This window comes from Bos indicus, chromosome 10, assembly GCF_029378745.1.
Source record: "Bos indicus isolate NIAB-ARS_2022 breed Sahiwal x Tharparkar chromosome 10, NIAB-ARS_B.indTharparkar_mat_pri_1.0, whole genome shotgun sequence".
NCBI classification, from domain to species: Eukaryota; Metazoa; Chordata; class Mammalia; order Artiodactyla; family Bovidae; genus Bos; species Bos indicus.
Window position 1 is genome coordinate 101,529,595 of NC_091769.1, and position 14,215 is coordinate 101,543,809.

General features: G+C 49.2%; 1 protein-coding gene across 1 annotated transcript in view; it reads left to right on the forward strand.

Moving 5' to 3' along the window:
• The window catches only part of KCNK13 (potassium two pore domain channel subfamily K member 13), a 106,000-nt gene that overhangs the window by 59,199 nt on the left and 32,586 nt on the right, over window positions 1-14,215 (forward strand). The gene's annotated exons all lie outside the window — the stretch shown is intronic.

Sequence of the window (14,215 nt, forward strand, 5' to 3'; positions counted from 1 at the left end):
CAGAAAGTAGGTTAGTGGTGGCTGGGAGCTAAGGGGATTGGAGGGCAATGCGGAATGACTGCTAGTGTGTATGGGGGTTCTTTCTAGAATGATGAAAGTGTTCCAAAATTGGGTGTGCAGGGAATGGACAATTCTGTGAATGTCTTGCATTGTAAGTGAACTGTACTCTTTAAATGGTGGCGTATTATGGTGTGTGAGTTGGATCTCGATAAAACTGATTTGTTAAAGTCTTCCCTAAAACAAAAACAGGGACGTCCCTGGTGGTACAGTGGGTAGGACTTTGCCTCACCGTGCAGGGTATGAGGGTTTGATTCCTGCTCAGGGAAATGAGATTCCACATGCCTCGTGGCCAAAAAACTAAAACATACACCACGACCAATATTGTAACAAATTCAGTAAATACTTTTTTTCAATGGTCCACATGAAAAAAAAAAACCTCATAATAATAAAGCAGGCCCAGAACAGTTAGGGAACTTGACCAAGATTATAAGCGCTAGCAAGTGGCAGGGCAGGATTGAAACCAGGCAGATTGAGTTCCAAGTCCACACATGCGGGTACCGGGTTCCTCTCTCCCCATTTGTCTGCTGAAAGCTCTGGCTGCTCCTTCAGGACTCAGCTCAACACTTCCTCTTTCGAAAGGGTTCCTGTGTCTCCAGGCAGACTCCCTGCTCCCTGTCTTGGGCCCTCACTGTCCCAGGAAAACCTCCTCTAGAGCACTTTCCAGAGTCTTGTAAGGCGGGCTGTTGCCGCCTCAGCACAAGCATGCTTATGTCTAGAAAGAAGAGAGCGGGTAATTTCCACCATATAAATCCAGGGCCTCACTCCTCTCTGGCACCAGTTACATATGTCCAGTTCTGCTGCTGTGGCTGAAATCATGGGCCAAGGGCTAGGCCCTTGCATAAAGCATCCTTCAGCACCAGCATCAAAGAAGACTCTCGAGCAAAATGACCCCACGTGAGACACGTTTGTATCCGCAGTTGCGTACGATGAGCTTGACTGATGCCGTCTTCCCACTGATGAGGCCCAGGTGGCCAGCCTAATCTCTGTGCAGGTTGCTTAGCATCGCCTCCTTTTCTGTGATTGCAAATTGAGCCTTCATTCCAGACTGTCTTCATTTAAAAAAAATGTATTGGCGTATAGTTGCTTTACAATGTTGTATTAATTTCTGATGTAAAAGACAGCAAGATGAATCAGCTATAGGTATATATGCATCTCCTCTTTGGATTTCCTTCCTATTTAGGTCACCACAGAGCATTGAGTAGAGTTTCCTGTGCTACAAAGTAGGTTCTCATTAGTTATCTATTTTATACCTAGTAGTGTATATATATGTCAATCCCTGTCTCCCAGTTCATTCCACCCCCCGCTTTGTGTCCATACATTTGTTCTTTATGTCTGTGTTTCTGTTTCTGCTTTGCAGATAAGTCCACTGGTATCATTTTTCTAGATTCTACACCTAAGCGATATTACACGATACTTGTTTTTCTCTTTCTGGCTTACTTCCATCTGTATTACAATCGCCAAGTCTCTGCAGTTGGCGCTGTTTCATTCCTTTTAATGGCGGAATAATATTCCCGAATACATATGTACCACCAGTCCTTTATCCATTCCTCTGTTGATGGACACGTCGCTCGCCTCCATGTTCTGGCTGTTGTATATACTGCTGCAGTGAACACTGGGGTGCATGTATCATTAGATTTTCTCCCGTATATGCCCAGGAGTAGGATTGCTGGCAGACAGCTTTCTTGTAAAACCTATGCAGTTGGTAAGATAGGAGGCTAGATTTGACCATTATGATTAGGAGAAAGCACATTATTGCCTCTGGAAAAACATCTGCAAGTTCCTGTCCAAGTGGTGGGAATGAGCACTATTCCTTATACACAGAGCTGACACTTCTTAGTTTTAGACCCTCCATCTTTCTTCCTCTGATAGTTTTTAGAACATAGCCTTGGAAGATTAGTTACAACCCAGCTAAAGTGGGAAGGAACTTTAAGAAAAATTAAACTCCTCCATAAGATCCAAAGTTTGTGAAACGTTGATGTTTGTAGACACAGACACACACACAAAGACTGGAGGAAATATATCAAGATATTATCAATAAAGCATGGTACGTGCTCAGTTGCTCAGTCCTGTCTGACTTCTTCGTGACCCCATGGACTGTAGCCCAACAGACCCCTCTGTCCTTGGAATTTCCAGGCAGGAATACTGGAGTGGGTTGCCATTTCCTTCTCCCAACCCAGGGACGGGACCCGGTGGTCTCCCGCACCAGCAGGCAGGTGCTGTACCATTACGCACCTGGGCTGCGTGAGCTGCCGCTCGTCTTCACCGAGTTCTTTACGCTGTAAGCTCGCTGGAGCTCCTGCTCTTGTGCTGTTTTGTCCCATTTGGCTGACGGGAAGCCTGAACTGGGGAGAGCGGTAGTAACCTCTTTTTCTGGACAGCGGGGCCATGAGGGGGTTTTAACTGCTCTTCTCTGCTTTTCTGCGTGTTCTGAATCTTCTACAATGAACAGGGGTCATTAGGAACAACACGTGGTGGGGGTCTGGTCGCTCAGTCGTGTCCGACTCTTCTGACCCCTTGGACTGTAGCCCGCCAAGCTCCTCGGTCCATGGGATTCTCCAGGCAGGAATACTGGAGTGGGCTGCCATTCCCTCCTCCAGGGGATCCTCCTGACTCAGGAATCAAACCTGGTTCTCCTGCATTGCAGGCAGATTCTTTACCGACAGAGCTACAAGGGAAGCCCCATACAGTAACACATACGAAATGTCATTGTAAACAACATGTTATTAAACACAAATCAAAGAATACAGCAACCTATGAGGAAAAAACTCTCTTCCAGGTGACAGACTACCCCACTAAGCTGCTTGTGGGGCTCAAGGTGGCTGATGAACCATGCACAAGGCTGATCTGAGAGTTTCTGCCCTGGCTGCAAGGCTTACTGAAGTATGCCAGGGGCTTGCCTGGTGGTCCAGTGGCTAAGACTTCACACTTCCAATGCAGGGGGCCCAGGTTCAATTCCTGGTCAGGGAGCTAGATCCCACATGCCACAACTAAGCATTTGAATACCACAGCTGAGACCCAATGCAGCCAGACAGATACACATAAATAAATAATTTTAAAAAGTAACCATGCCAGCTTTCTTTTTTTGAAAAAAATTGTTCTGGCCACGCAGCATGTGGGACCCTAGTTCCCTGACCAGGGATTGAACCCATACCCCCTGATTGGAATCATGGAGTCTTAAGCACTGGACTATCAGTTTACCCTCCAGCTTACTTTAAAGGTCATCTGTGCATGCCTGACATTTCACATTGTGAAATCACAGAGCAGTTGGACCCAGTGGCTCATCTGAGGGACCTGCACCTCCATGCCGCTGACCCGGGTCTTCTAAGAAAAACACACACATCTGTGCCTGATCCTTCAACCACAACTCATTCAAAAAGAAAACAAAGATAAGGATAAAGTGAGTTTCATGAAGGAAAACCCTCCATGTGCTTGATAACTTATTGGCAAAGACAGATGGGAAGTGTGCAGCCCACCAGCATCTCCTTGGCCGCCCAGAGCCCGTCTCACCTGCCGCAGTGTGTGGTCAACGTTTATCTCACCCAGAACCAAGGGAAGGGAGGTGCTGAGGCCCACCGATGGCTCACACTGTTTCCAGGCTGATTACGGGTGCGACGGACGTGAGTTTTCAGATTTTCAAAATATGAAAATGTTGAGCTTCCATTGTGCTCTGTTCGATGACCACTGCCTGGTGTCAGGTCTCAGAAGACTTTTCTGGCTTCATCAACATTCAGGGGACAACTTTCCTGACTCACAGCCGGGCCCCGGGGAGAAGACAGCCCGCGGTGTCTCAGTAGGTTGTGGCTCCCGCGTCACGGTGGGTGTGAGAAGCATCTGGCGTGGTGAGGGGTGGTGGTCAGAGGGCACCGGGCTTGCCTTTTGGCTCTAGATCTTGCAAATGGCCTCTTCAAAACAAGGGGGCTTTGGAACTTCCCTGGCAGCCCAGGGTTACAACTCCACGCTTTTCCTACAGGAAAGCAGGTTGATCCCTGGTCGGAGGACTCTGATCCCACACACTGCACAGCGAAGTGTTGAGGTTTTTTATTTCTGATTGAATTTAGGGCATGGGTAGCTCACAAGTGTTAAACAGGTTTCCCAAAGTGCCTGAAAGGACTTAGCAGAAGGGACAGTGGGGGATGCAGATAAGCCGCTTTCTTCCCCCAGAAGAGATAAGGACAGGCATCCAGCATTCATCTCTCACCTGGCCTGAAGGGAACCATCCCTTCCCACCCAAGGTGCTGCAGCCCTGCGGCTGGCACCAGCATCACCTGCAGAACATGCTCACCTGGTCTGAGTGAGCCAGGGCCGGGAGAGCCGTGGCAGGGACCAACAAGCCAGGTGGTACCGGGAGACTGAAACCTGTTACAGAGGAGGGCGGCCCTACACGGCGTGGCTCGTCGTTTGACTGAGTAAGACAAGGCTGTGGTCCATGTGATCGGATTGGTTAGTTTTCTGTGATTGCGGTTTTCAGTCTCTCTGCCCCCTGATGGAGAAGGATAAGAGGCTTATGGAAGCTTCCTGATGGGAGAGACTGACTGAGGGGAAACTGGGTCTTGTTCTGATGGGCGGGGCCATGTTCAGTAAATCTTGAATCCATGGGGTCCCAAAGAGTCGGACACGACCGAGCGACTGAACCGAACTGAACTGAGGAGGGAGGCTGGTGCATGAAGGTCACAAACAGTAGCCAGAGCGTGGGTGAGAGCGGACGGGATGGGGCCAGGCCGACAGCTGGAGGCCATGGAAGTCAGTGGCCGAGGGTGTGTCCTCTCCGAGTCTCTGACCTGAATGGCTCCTCCTCTCCTGCAAAACAGAGCGGTGGCCCCTTATCTGTTTCGCAGGCGGTTTGCCCGTCACAGAGCTTTGCGTCTGCTCTTGTGGTTCCCATGCAACCGGCCACTTCTAAGCGGGAACAGGAAGCTGGGTGGCTGCTGATTGAAGGGCAGGGGGCGGCTGGGAACACGGACTCTAGAGACTCCTCACCAAGTCAGTCCTGAACCCAGAAGAAGGAGAACCCTCTAGCAAGGACCCCACAGAAAGCATATGTGAGCCTCTCCCTTAGAGCAGAGTCACAAACTTACTAATAGGTTATAGGTGGGTTTTTTTTTTTTTTTTTCAATGTTAGTAAGACCTGAATTGTCCTAAGGTTTTACTGACAATAAAATAATTGGTCTTGATGGTCATCATTATAATGAAAATAGCACGTAGCATCCTGTAATGAAATGACCCCTTCCTCTCCGTCTCTCCAGATAAGCTTTCTGAGCTTTTTGAGGCTGGGACTCTTTCACCTCCATCCTTAGAATCTAGCCAGAATAGGTGGGGGTTTTCCCCCTTTAAAAAGAAAGTCAACTTTATTGAGTTATAATTTGTATACAGTGAAATACACTGATTTTTAAAAATCAGGTTTATGGAAGTATACATTACATACATAAAATTCACCATTTTTGGTATACTGAGTTTTTTTAATTTAAAAAAATTTTTATCAGGGGATAGGTGATCCGCAATGTCTGAATAGTGTTGAATGAAAGTTCCAGGATGGACTCGGGAGAGACTGGAGAGAGGAAAGGCCCTCCAGCCTCCCCTCCCCTCGTCCCAGGCTGAACCGAGGGTGACTGCAGACCCACTGGGCTTTCACACACCACTTGGGACAGTGAGGGCTTCCCTGCTGGCTCAGATGGTAAAGAACCTGCCTGCAATGCAGGAGATGCGGGTTCAGTCACTGGGTTGGGAAGATCCCCTGGAGGAGGGCACGGCAACCGGCTCTAGTGTTGTTGCTGGAGAATCGCATGGACAGAGGAGACCCATGGACTATAGTCCATGGGAGAGCAGAGTCAGACACGACTGAGCAACTAACACTTTCACTTTTCACTTTGGGATGTAAAAGACTACCACTAGGGAGATCTTTAAAATGACAAGTTTACTTTTATGAGTAGCTCTATGTGTATTTCTCAGACTAAGACAGACAATGAAAGAATTGAAAAGAAGAACAAAGCAAAAGGCACAGAACAGCAAACCAGGCAGGGAGGTGGTTTCTAGGACCGATTAATCAGCCACAGGGCACAGGGCAGCTGAGTGAGTTTTTCTGATTCGTATTTTTTCTTTTTATGTTTGTGCTCATTTATAAAGAGCCAAAGTAAACACACAAAGACATGGCCAAGCTTCTGCCTTCTCCGCCTTCGCTTTCCTCTCTGCTTCACTGGGTCACTGGCTTCTTCACTCCACTTGCATTTTCCCGCTGGTAACAAGGTATACGCTCAACAGGGTGACTTTTTCCCCCAACTTTGCTGCACTGTGGGCAGTCATCCTCTTCTCTTTTTAAAATGACACAATGGGAACAAAGTAAACGATTAACTGTGTAGTTATTCCTGCAAATGGAGGAAAGAAATGAGCTGTAAGAATGTGAGCCGTGTAATTGATTCTCAGCTGCATGCTTCCCGCATTAGAACTGCGAGTGCCAGAACTCATTTCCCACCCAGTGGCTTGACACACGGTAATGAGCTGCTTACACACGATTGTGTGTTTAAAAAGCCTGGAGTTTCTTATAATTAGAGATTGATTTCACTGTTAGCCTGGCAAACAGTTTAACTGTTAGCATGAAGCCAGGATCGTTCTGCCTCTGAGGACTTGCTGTCATCGTGTGGAGTGGGGTGGTGTTCCCGGCCGGATTATTCAACACTTGGCAGAATCTCCTCTTCTGACCCAAGTCATCTGGGGTCATTTCCCTGCTTTCCAGCACCCATAACAGGAAGTAAAACTAAAAATTTTAAACTGAAGTGTCAGTGGTTTACAATACTGCGTCAGCTTTAGGTATATGGTAAAGTGATGCTTGCACATATTTTTTCATGTTATTTTCCATCATAGGTTCTTACAGGACACCGAGTGCGGCCCCTTGTGCTGTACAGAGAACCCTTCCGGCTCATCTGCTCTGTGCGCAGCGGTCTGTCTGTTCCCCCATTACTCCTAGCTTTCCCCTCCTCTCTTCCCTCTCCCCTTTGGTAACCATGAGTTTTTCTATGTCTGTGAGTGTGCTCCTGTTTTGCCTGTAGATTCATTTGTGTTTTTTTTTATACTTTAGATTTATATAAGTGATACATAACATTTGTCTTTCTCTGACGTACTGAGCTGATGTGAAATTCTCTAGGTCCGTCTGTGTTGCTGCAAATGGCAATATTTCCTTCTTTTTTATGACTAATATTGTATCTACACCACTTCGGAAGCCCGTCGCCTGTTGATGGTCGCTTGGGTTGTTTCTGTGTCTTGGAAATTGTAAACAGTGCTGCTGTGAACACTGGTGTGCATGCAACTTAAAAATTTATTTCATTTATATTTACCTTTTTAAAAACTTATTTGGTTGTTCCAGGTCTTAGTCGTGGATGCAGGATCTGGCTTCCTGACCAGGGATCGAACCTGGGCCCCCTGTACTGGGCCACTGGGCCACCAGGGCAGTCCCCCTACATTTACATTTTTTTTACTGATAAAAGAACCTGAAATTTAAAGCTATTAATTCCACTTTTTACTTACAGTTTTTTAGTCCATGCTATTTTTTCCAAAATAGCATTATTGTTTTCTGTTTACAAAAGTAGTAAGCTTGTTATTTTTTGTCTAATTTAAATATTAGACAATTCAGAAATATGTCAGCTGTAAAGTCTCATTGTAAATCCTGCTCCCCCATATGGCTACTATCTACTGTCCTTTCCAGGCATACGTATAGAATTCATTTTAATTTTATAATGGGATCATGTATCTACTGAATTCTGTATTTTTTTCTTTTTACAAAATGCTAATGTCACATGGTTGATAACATGTGACGATGTGCTTCAGTGTCTAGCCCAGCACCTGGCACATAGCGAGGGCCTGGTAGACAGTGAGATTTATGAAAGTAAGATTCAGGGGTTATCTTTGAATTTCAGATCTCCATTCTCTATACTGTGGATGACTGGGAGTTCATATAAAATAGCAGAAAATGGAGGCGTATAGGGAGGGAGCTAAAAGTCGAGCGTATGGGGCTTGACCTGGTATCTCTGAGATGCTGTGGACAGCTGGTTGATGCGTGCACTGCACCAGAGGAGTTGAGTGGAGAGCTCAAACCTACATGCACTTCATGCCCTGCATCCAGGGGTATGTCTGCCCAGAGGGGAGCCTCTTGCTGATTTTCACACAAATTCACACACCAGCTAAGTGCCACCCCTTTGGCTACTAGTAAGAGATTGCTTCTCAGGGGGTAGTGTCCTGTTGTAAGACACAGCATGGCATCACCCTGGAGAAGCTAGTTTGGAGCACTGAGCGCCCCCAAATGGATGCTGCTAACTGCAGCGGGCCTCCCGGGGCGCCCCAAGCAGCGTCTGCAAGATGGACTTCCACAGGCGACCGGCGTTATGCTTGGGGACCAGGGCCCTGGGATTCCCGACAAAGCCCCGAAGCAGCGGAAGGGGATTTGGAGGCCAGAAAGAAACACGTCCAGGCAGCGGTGTTCCGAAGGCAGCAATGGGGCTGGAGACAAGGTCCAGCAAGGCGTAAAGGATTGGTTCCGACAGTCACACGGAGTAAGACTCAGAGGACTGTAGAAGGACAAAACCACACGGGAGCCAGTGTGGTCCAGGCATCTGCTTGGCCCTGGAGAGACAGCAGGTGAAACAGTGAGGTCCAGGGTCTCAGGGAGCTTTCATTCTGTGATGACAAGTCCACGAGGAGGTGGTTTGAGATCGGGGCAAGTGCTCTAAGGAAAATAAAGCAGATGAGATGATCGCGTGCCGATGGGCAGAGGGCCAGGCTGTTCTTTAAGTGGCCGACGGCTGGGGTGCGCGATCCTGGAGCTGAGATCTGAAGTCAGCTGTGTGATGAAGAGCATTCCAGAGGGAGAGCGCCGCAGGCACCAAGGCCCCGAGGCAGGCCACCACGGTCGAGGAATGCTGAGCTGGGGGCAGAATAGCACAAGGAAGTTGGAAGCAGAGACGTCACGTGGCTGACAAAGGCCTGTCTAGTCAAAGCTGTGGTTTTTCCAGTAGTCATGTACAGACGTGAGAGTTGGACTATAAAGAAAGCTGAGGACTGAAGAATTGATGCTTTTGAACTGTGGTGTTGGAGAAGACTCTTGAGAGTCCCTTGGACTGCAAGGAGATCCAACCAATCCATCCTAAAGAAAATCAATCCCGAATATTCTTCGGAAGAACTGATGCTGAAGCTGAAACTCCAATACTTTGGCCTCCTGATGCAAAGAGCTGACTCATTGGAAAAGACCCCAATGTTGGGAAAGATTAAGGGCAGAAGGAGAAGGGTGTGACAGAGGGTGAGATGGTAGAGAGCATCACTGACTCAGTGGACATGATGAGCAGACTGTAGGAGAGAGTGGAGGACAGAGGAGCCTGGCGTGCTGCAGCCCATGGCGTCACACAGAATTGGACATGACTTAGCAACCGAACAACAACAACGACAGCCAGGAGGAACCCACACCCCAGAGCCTCCGCACCACAGTGCAGGCTCTTAAAGAAGGGTTCGATTCTCCCGGTGCCTGGCCTCACCTTAAGAATAAAAGACTTAAGAAACTTGTTCGTTCCTTCTGGTTCTTGAAGCGTTACCCCCATGAAGAGCATTCTGGTTCTTAAAGGCCAATTAAGGAGCACTGAGTTTAAACGTTGTAAACATGCCATACAACAAAGCTGTCATTTAGACCTGGGGGGATGGAGTCAGGGAACGGTGCTATTCACTGCTCGGCTTTGATGGAGGGCTGGAGTCACGAGTTGCCTCCCCTTGCCGGCCCCCTCTCTCCAATGAGATAAATCTGGTACTAAAACCGGAGGAGCACAGAGATAAACTGAAACCCATCTCATGTTAATGTTGCCACTTTGACAATCCCACCATATCACCTGTAGGATCTTGATGTAGCCTCTGAATTATCGGAGGAAGATTAATTATGTCCAGTAAAGTCTGAGGGTTAAGGATATTGGAAAAGAGTGGAAGATAAATGTGCCAGTGACTTTTGTAGGCTTTAGGCTCCTTGGTGAGAAATAAATCAGTGAAAGTTCATTCTCTCCCCAGGGCAGTGAATTTATTGAGATCATTCCTCTGGCCACTTCTGGCAGAGCTCTGATACATCCTGGGGAGTAGGTGAGTAAATAATGGCAATTTAAAAGCAGCCTGTGGGGGAGGGAGCTTGAGGCTCCCGCTGCTGTCAGCCACCTACCTCTTCCCTTAGGGGAAGACATATTTCTCTCATCAGACCAACCTAAGCTCCCACCAAGTGGGAATGAGAGGAGGCACTTCTCTTGGCCACCGACCACCCCCTTCTCAGAGACGCAGGTCCTCTGCACATCTTAGCTTCCCCAGGTGAAAACTCAGAGCGCTGGCCCTGCTGGAAGCCCAGCCAGGACCCTGCTGGAAGTCCAGCCAGGACCCTGCCTCCCTCCTGCCTCTTCTCCAGGAAGAGGCTCTAAGATGCACCTTCCCAGGAGCGCTTACTCCGGCACAAACCCAGCCAAGGGTGTGGCGTCACATCAGGGCTAAGAGCGTGACCGGAGAGCCATTTGCTTTAAACCGTAGATTCTGTCTTTCTCAACCTTACTGAGATATAATTGACATATAGGAATATGTACATATTTAAGGTGGACGGTTTGAGGAGTTTTGACACATGTATGCACCCAGGAAACTAGCTGAACAATAAAGATAATGAACATTCCCATCATTTCCAAACCTTCCTGTGCCTCATGGTGATCTACCCTCCCTTCCGCATCCCCTGGTAGCCACTACTCCTCTGTCACTCTGAATTAGTTTGCATTTTCTAGAATCTATATATACTTGGGGTGATACAGTATATGCTCTTTTTCAGCTTCTCTCACTTAGCATAGTCATTCGAGGTTGATCTATCTTGTTACATGTATCAGTCACTTGTTTCTTGTTACTGGCTGTCCAGTATTTCCAACATCACTTGTTTTGATGTTAAAAAACATTTTCATTTCTTGGTTGAATTTCCTAGGCACCCTTGTAAAAAATCAACTGACTGTGTGATGTGTGTTTATTTCTAGACTCTGTTGAGTTTCACTGGTCTGTATGTCTGTCTATCTTTACACTAATACTTCATTGTCTAGATTATTTTAACCGTATAAGAAGTCTTCAAATCAGATAGCATTAGTTTCTAGCATTGGTCTTTCTTAAGTTGCTTTGGCTGTTTCAGCCGCTCAGTTGTGTCTGACTATTTCAGGTCCTTTGCACTTCTACATGAAATTTAAAATTAACTTGTCAGTTGCTACCAAAAAAAAAGTCCTGCTGGGATTTTGATTAGGATTGCCTTGAATCTATAGATCAATTTGGGGAGAATTGACGTCTTAACAATAAGAGCCTTCTTTCTTTTTTTTTTCAGTAAGAGGTTTCTGATCTATAAACATGGCATGCTCATGCCCCGTCACTAAGTCGTGTCTGACTCCGTGTGACCCCATGGACTGTAGCCTGCCAGGCTCCTCTGTCCATGGGATTCCCAGGCAAGGATACTGGAGTGGGCTGCCATGCCCTCCTCCAGGGGATCTTCCCGACCCAGGGATTGAACCCTCGTCTCTTATTTCTCCTGCACTGACAGGATTCTTTACCACTGGCGCCACCCAAGGAGCTCATGAACACAGCATCTCTCTCCATGTATTTAGCCCTTCTTTTTCGGGGCGGGGAGAGGGGGCCAAGGTAGAAGAAATATGGACTTTAATGAAGATTCTTCCCGTTTATTATAAGTGAGGCCCGTGAAAACACCCAAACAAAACGAAAAGACAAAAAGGGAGGCAAGGACTCAGAGTCCACTGTCTTTGTCCACACGGCCTAAGACGGAGCGGGCTGGTCCTCTGTTGCTGCCGCAGGGCCGGCCTGCAGGACGGAGAAGGGATTCCATGACCGCAGGTCTCTGGGGACCCCGCCTCGGGTGACAGTAACAGCCCACTCCTGCCGCCCGCCCCGCGGTGGGAGGGCAAGTTTCTCCCGTCCGAGCGCCCGGCCATGTCTCTTGCTCGGGTCTCCCCATGGGAAAAGGTACTGCTGCCCGTTCCAACTGCCTCCCAGGCGGGGTGAGGAAAATGCCAATGGTCTTAAACGGGCTTTGAAAAGCTAAAGAAGTGATGTATAAACGTCATCGATTATTGTCATTCTGTGCTCAGGAAGAAGCTATGGGAAGCAAATCAGGAGAGTAAATCTACAGCCCTAAAATACATGCACGTGAAATGAGAGTAAACAGAGTTCCAAGCCTGCCGATGGCATCTGGGAGTTGTCCCCTGCTTTGACGTCTCAACGCCCCTGTTCCCACCTCCACGAAATCCAGCTGGGATGACAGCTCCGTCACCGCCCCCCGCCCGCCATCCACCCCTGCAGGTGGGCAGGACACAGGCCAGGAGGCAGCGCTGCGCTTTACCCAGGAGTGTAACATGCAAGCAACGTGGGCAGTGGGCATAGGATGTGTATACAGACCCTGGGGGAGGGGCCTGGCCAGGAGGCACTGAGCAATGGAGGGGTCTGTCTGCACCCTGGCCGAGAGCGTGGCTCTGGGGCCATCTCTAAGGACGCACACCCCAGGGAGAGGGGGCAGGGTCTAAGGGACACACACCCGGGGAGAGGGGACGGGCTCTAAGGGACACACACCCGGGGAGAGGGGACAGCGCCGCTCCAGCCCCTTTGGCCCCACCTCACCTGGAGTTGGTGCTGAGCAAGGAGAGGCTGGGGTCTCAGACACCAGGAAGCTGTCTGCACCCCCATCCTTGACTTCAGGGGCCCAGGAACTCTTTCATATAATATCTTCAGCACCAGGAGCCAGTCAAAGGCACACAGTTTACCCGCTGGAGGGAGGGTTGTGGAAAGGCTTCGGGTGCCCTGAGCCCGGAGAGACTGAAGGGTGAAGGGTGGGCGCTCCACTGGGCGATCAGCGCAGAGCATCTTCCGTTCCCGGGAGGCAGAGCGGCCAGGCCTCCAGCGCCTACCTTGGGGACGGGGTATCAGGTGGGCACAGGGCAGGTCCAGGGAAGGGGCCCCTCTGTACACGGATACTTTGGTGAGGCTTGGGGGAGCAGGCCTCCACCCCGCCTCCTGACTGCAGCCCTCTACTTGAGCTGCGTGCCGGACCCCGCGTCCTCGCTGTCCGCAGTCCTGCGCGAGGCCGGGCGCGGGGAACCCTCCCGGGGCGGGCGGTCCTGCGGGCAGGGATGGGGGCCGGGCGCGGGGCGTCCTCCGGGGACAGCCCCGGGCAGCTCGCAGTTTCCGCCCGCGCCCCGGCTGCGGGAGACCCGGCTCACCGCCCGCAGAGATGCCGGGCCGGTGCTGTCCCCGCGGTTGCGGATGAGGTGGCCGGCTCTCCCGAAGCGCTGACCGTCCGTCCCAGCGCATCCGCGGGCCCCCGAGCAGCCCGTGGGCTGCCCGCTCCGCCGGCCGGGGAGCGCGCCCTGGCCCCGCGCGTCGGGCCTCAGGCACTCGGCGTCCGCTGATGGAGCGGCCCCGGGGCCTCCCGGAGCTGCTCACGCCGGTGACGGGGAGGCGGAGGCCTGCGCGGGCCTCTTCAGAGGGCTTCACTCAGAGACGCCTGGGACGCTGCCACTGACGGCGGGACGGGGCCGGCCCGGCCGCCTGCTGCCCGGCCTTGTCTAGGGTCTGGATGTTTTTAGGTTTTCTTCAGTTTTTCTCAGTAATGCTTTATAGTCTTCAGTATACAGGCCTTGCACGTCTTTTGTCAACTTTTCCTCAAGCATTTTATACTCCTGATGCTATTGTAAATGATATTGTAGTTCAATTTTGATCATTGTATATACTGCTACTATCTAGAAATACATTTGTGTTTGTATACTGCAATTTTGCTAAACATATGTTCTTAATTTTTTTAAGATTCAGTTGTTTTTTTTTTAATAGAGAATCATGTCTCCTGTAAATGAAGACTTCTTTCTTTTATGAGAACATTCTTAAATGCATCCATAACCTTTCATTTATCATATTTTAATTTTCATTCTATTCAAAATGCTTTTCAATTTCTGTTTATTTCTTCTTTTACTCATGGGTGATTTTCAAGTGTGTTATCTCAAACAGCTGGGGGTTTTGTGCCAATCTCTTATCATGTTCTCACTTAAGCCCTGGTGCTCCTCAGCATGCTTTTTATGATTTGAATGCTTTTAGATTTATTGAGTTTTGTCTTAAGGCCAAGAATATTATCTAT